This window comes from Arachis duranensis, chromosome 6, assembly GCF_000817695.3.
Source record: "Arachis duranensis cultivar V14167 chromosome 6, aradu.V14167.gnm2.J7QH, whole genome shotgun sequence".
Classification (NCBI taxonomy): Eukaryota; Viridiplantae; Streptophyta; class Magnoliopsida; order Fabales; family Fabaceae; genus Arachis; species Arachis duranensis.
The window spans coordinates 15,770,293-15,775,573 of NC_029777.3; the positions used below are offsets into that span (position 1 = coordinate 15,770,293).

The following is a 5,281-nucleotide window of genomic DNA, read 5'->3' on the forward strand; positions in this document are numbered from 1 at the left end:
CTAGAACCAGTAATTATTAAGTACAATTTAATTTTTTAAAAAGTTTATTTAATATTTAGTCTAATATAAATAAAAGTCCAGTCTAACCTAAATATTAATGATTTCTAATATCTAAAAGGTAAATAACAATATTAAAAAAATCTAAAAAGATATTATTACTAATATTTTTCAATTAAATAAAATTGTTCAAAACTTATAAAGTGGATTTTTTTTCTTCTTGTGAGCATCTTTCTTGATTCCTTTGGTGTTAATTCTCTCTATTTTAACTACTACAACTGAGAGATCTTTTTCAGCTATGAATATTGTGAAGAATAACTCAGAAATAAAATAAAAGATGAATTTCTTGCTAATTGTCTTTTAATTATATTGAAAAGAAAATTATTGAAAAATTTCACACAAATTCTATTATCGATGAATTTTATGATACGAAGAATCGACCATTTCATGATACGAAGAATCGACCATTTCGTTAATAAAAGTACATACATATTTTTTGTACTTTAAAATATATTCTCTATCGGTATATTTTTGTAATACATTTTACATTATATAATTTTTTGCATAATTTTTAATATTATATATGTTATTGGCCCCCCATGATAATATTTCTGGTTCCGTCCGTGTTGATAAATGCTTAATCCAACAATCAAGTGATCCATGAATAGTCTTAAAGATTGGTTGATGTTGAAGTGGCCTTTGCGTGCTTGGACAATGTGTTATGCTTGATTGTACAAAATCTTCATTCTCTAATTTGTTTTTCTAATGGGTTCAGTTTTCCTTTTATTGGTTGCTAAACTTATGTTTTGTGTTATTTCTGGTAGTCTGATAGACAAGCTTGCTCGCTTTTCAATGCTGTTGAGTTCAATCTTTGAGGATGGAAAAATCAGGTATGATAGTCATACTTATTGGAGCTGGATTAGTTGGATTTCTAATAATAAGGCCTGATTGGCGGGAAAGACCTCCAAAAGAAAAAAATTGTCTTGTGTTTTTAAATAATATTTTTACTTTGGTGTTAATCCTGAGTCTTAACTACAGCAGTACATGTGCAGAATTAGTCCCCACTTGAGGTCTCTTCTTGTGGTAAGATGCATAAGTACATTGCATTAGTTACTGCACCTTATCGGTATGGTAAGACTACAAAAATATAGATCTGTTTGGCATAATTGGCATATGTAACTTTATCGGTTTGTTGTTATGATATAACTATTGAAGTTTTGGGAAAATGAGATGATTGTGGAATTTTGGTTAATGACTTTGGATTCCATTAAGTGGAAGGTTTTTCTAGAGGTCAATAAGTGGCAGTAAATGTTGGACTTCTATATTATAGTTGATTGATATAACAGAATATTTTCTATAAGAGAATTATCTTAGTCAGCGTTGCACAATGACTTTCTTATCTAATTATCATCATTTATTCATTTTGGCATGCATGTTTAATATGGTCTATGGTTTCCAAAGCCTTGTTTTCCCTCTTGGTCTATATTACTAGTATTAGGAGTTTAATGGATCCTAACTGATTTGGCCGGAGAGCTTTCCTAGTGTTAGCTGTTTTATCCACAAGATCCAAACCAAAACATTGCATAAGAAAACAAGTAATCAACTAAATGAACTAGTTAAGCATATCGATGAAAGCTTTCTTCTATTTGATAGATGATGTTGCACAGTAAAAGTAAAATCTAAGGCATTCAATTGATTACTAAGACAAATGTTCAATTGATTACATGAAAGCTTTCTTCTATTTGTAACAAACATACCGGTAACCTTAGATGCTGAAGATGGAATATTTTCAATTGTGCTCCCATGAAGTCATTATTTCATGCATTCCATTCATTCAAATCTGTTATATGTTCAATCCTTGAAGTACATAAGAAAATGTCTTCCCATACTGGTCCAGCTTCACAAACTGGGATGGTGTTGGCATCTTCATCCCACTTCAGACAGTCGATTTCTTCTGGATCAACAAGCCCTGTCTTGGCTATCTTTCTATCCTTTTAACAGGTATTATGTCAGTGGTAGATTGTTTTCATTTTTGTTGGGTATAGCAAAGTTAGCAACCATTATAAAGACAATAGTATTGATATTATTGTTACATTGAGGTGAAAGACTGAAAGTTGATAGCATTGACAGTATGTTGGGATCCAAATTTTATTATTGACTATTATTTGTCTGATACAAAATAAAAATTGTGATTAGTAAGATCATCAAATAGAAAGATAAATGAATTTTGGCTTATGCCTCTGACAACTGCTAGGTCTCATGCAGTAGTGGTAGCTGTGTGCTAGCTAGTATCAGGAGATAGGAGGGATGAGGGTGCGTCTGTGGATGATTGGTGGACTCGTTTGGAAAGATGAATTTGTCATGTAGTAACCAAAAGCATGTATGGTTCAAAATATTCTCGGTGCCTACGTACACAAACAGAACAAAATACAAAGTAAAGACTAAAGAAGAGTCTTGAGCTAAGGTATCCGTAAGTTTCATTCATGCAGATGCAATATTAGTATACTATTAGATTTCTTGCTGTTTATTTGAGGATTTGATAATGAGACTTGTTAACGAAAATTCTAGGTAGCTTAAATGTTGATAGAACAAGGAAACAGAACGTTTATGAACTTCCTTTAGTAAAACATTAATAAATTTGCTTCTTACCAAAACTTAGAATTTTGCTTCATAGATAGTAGAAGAGTGGGTAGGTTATGACTTATGACATGAAAAAGGCATTACCCCGTCTGTGAAATCATTTGCTCCACTCGAACTTTTTGGTAATTGAAAAGAAAAGAAAAAATAAACAAGAAATTGCTAAGAAAGGTAGTCTCATTAATACTACTCTCAAATTCTTTTCAAGGCAACGGAAGTTCTACTTGGGGGAACATTGCAGTCTTTGTTATATTGTCTGTTACTGTGTTTGTATCTCTCAAGATCAACTAGAGATCAGCATTCCATTTTCAAGACATAATATCTCGGATTTTCAACACCAAAGGATCAATAAAACTAGAACAATTCTATAAATTATTGACAACAGTAATAGTCTCTATATAGTTTGTCTCACATATAATATTTCTTTGCTCTGAGTCCCATGCAGAATACTATGATTTCCAATTGTTATCAGACAATCTCGTGGTCACCTTCCCTTCTAATTTCTGCTAACATAGGCAAAATCAACCTGAGCACCATTGTCAGGATAGCTAGTATCACAATTAATCTTAAAGGTACCCATTGAAGGGGGAATCCAAGAGCCACTAATGGTGGAGGAGACAGACACTCATTGCAATTTAAAAATATTTTGGAGTTCCTTTTTCAAAGACAAAGCCATACCAGTTGATAAATCCCATTTTTAGGATTTATCTTGTGTTGAATTTAGTAGATTTTATCAACTTATCTCACATTATTCAATGAAATAGCATGATTTTGTGAATTTCTCCTAATTTGTGCTTAAGAGTGAAAATATGCTTTTTAGACCTTTAAATTGCTAATTTTAATTCACTTTAATTCCATTCAATGCATTGATATGTTTGTTGAGTGATTTCAGGTTCATAAAGGCAAGTATTGGGTGAAAGAAGTGAAAAGAAAAGCATGCAAAATGAATAATTCATGAAGAAATGAATATTTGTAGAATTCATGGCGACGCGTGGGAAGGAAATCTGCCAGACGACGCGTACGCGTGACCCATGCGTGCGTTACAAGCAGCACGTAACCAACTTAAGGGCAATACGCTGGGGGCGATTTCTGAGCCATCCAGGCCTAGATCCAACTCATTTTTTGATGCTATTGAATCCAAGGATTGAGGGGGAATAAACGAAGTATTCATAATTTAGTTTTTCATCATGTTTTAGGTTAGATTTCTAGAGAAAAAAGCTCTCTCTTCTCTCTAGAAATTAGGGTTTTAGATCACTTCTCTCCATAGATTTAGGTTTCAATTATTGTTTTGATTTAGTTTTTTTTTTTTTACTATTTCTTGTTATTACATCTTTGTTCTCTTAATTTTATTTGTTATTTCCTTTATTGTGTTATTTTCATGTTATGAGCAATTTGTTAATTTTAGTTTCATTTAATACAATTTATGTTTTCATGTCTCTTATTATTTAATTGAGTTGTTATTGTTATTTTCTTGTATTGGGTAGTTGTAGAATTTATATTTCTTGCTATTTTATCATGCTTTCCTTTTATACCTTCCAAGTGTTTGATAAAATGTTTGGTTGGATTTTAAAGTAAATTTTTGTGTTCTTGACTTGGATTGAGTAATTTGGAGACTCTTGAATTGTCAAAGTCTCTTGTTGACTGGTAATTGAAAATTGCTGGTTAGCTTGAATTTCACTAAATCTAGTCTTTCACTATGAGTTGACTAGGACTTGTGAATTCAAATTAATTGTATGCACTTGACTTTCTTTCATTTGTTAGATGTTAACTAAGTGAAGGCAATTTACATTTACCATCACAATTGAGGATGATAACGAGGATAGGAATTCCAATTCTTACCTCTTGCCAAGACTTTTCTTAGTTGTTAGCTTTATTTTCTTGCTATTTTTACTTTCTTGCCTATCATTCAAAACCTCCAAAAAATAATTCTCTTTATAGCTAATAATTGAGCACTTGATTGTAATTCTTTTGAGAGACGACCCGAAATTTGAATAGTTCGGTTTATTTTTATTGGGGTTTGTACTTGTGACAAACAAAATTTAAACTTTGATTAAGGATTAATTGTTGATTTAGACTATGCTTGCAACGAAATCCCTTTGAGAAATTCTAAGCCGACAATAATTTTCCATCACCAGTCACCTTGTCTGTGGTCCAAGGCTCGTGGGAATGAAAGATATCGTTATTCCTTAAACGCCAAATCCACCAAAGACCATAAAAGAATGTAAAGGGGCGTTGTTTGCTATTATATAAGAACCAACTCATCAAATCCAGTGGTTGACTGGAGATCCCCAAACCTTGCCAAACTAGCTGGGCTTTTGGACAATCTCGAATGCAATGTAAAATCGATTCCTGACCTAAGAAACATCGTAGACAGCTATTCGTGTGCGAAATGTCCCTCTTAAAATGAAATATAGCAGTAGGAAGAGCCTCTCGAAGACATAGCCAGACCAAGAATTTGTGTTTTTCCAGAACATGTTGACGCCAAAGCCGATTCTCCCTGTCTTCCCAACTAAACATCTTCTTACTAAACCACAAATAATCACTACGAGCATCATAAACCTTTCAAGCTGCACTAGTCCAATACTAACCGACCTCTGAACCAACTTGAACATCCAGGTTGTAGGAGTTGGGAGAATAGATATTTTCA

At 32.6% G+C, this 5,281-nt stretch overlaps 1 protein-coding gene and 1 long non-coding RNA gene across 2 annotated transcripts in view; both read left to right on the plus strand.

Annotated features, from left to right (window-relative positions):
• LOC107493135 (histone H1) overlaps positions 1–2,003 on the plus strand; it is a 4,968-nt gene extending 2,965 nt beyond the window's left edge. Inside the window, exons 5-6 of the transcript XR_001592904.3 lie at positions 822–887; positions 1,895–2,003. The gene's annotated coding sequence lies outside the window, so the exon portion shown is untranslated. The remainder of the gene's footprint in view (positions 1–821; positions 888–1,894) is intronic.
• Positions 2,004–2,281: 278 nt separating this feature from the next.
• On the plus strand, positions 2,282–3,978 carry LOC127748384 (uncharacterized). Its single transcript, XR_008010481.1, has 2 exons — positions 2,282–2,461; positions 3,527–3,978. It is a non-coding gene; the product is annotated as an uncharacterized LOC127748384 (long non-coding RNA).
• The last annotated feature ends 1,303 nt before the right edge of the window (positions 3,979–5,281 follow it).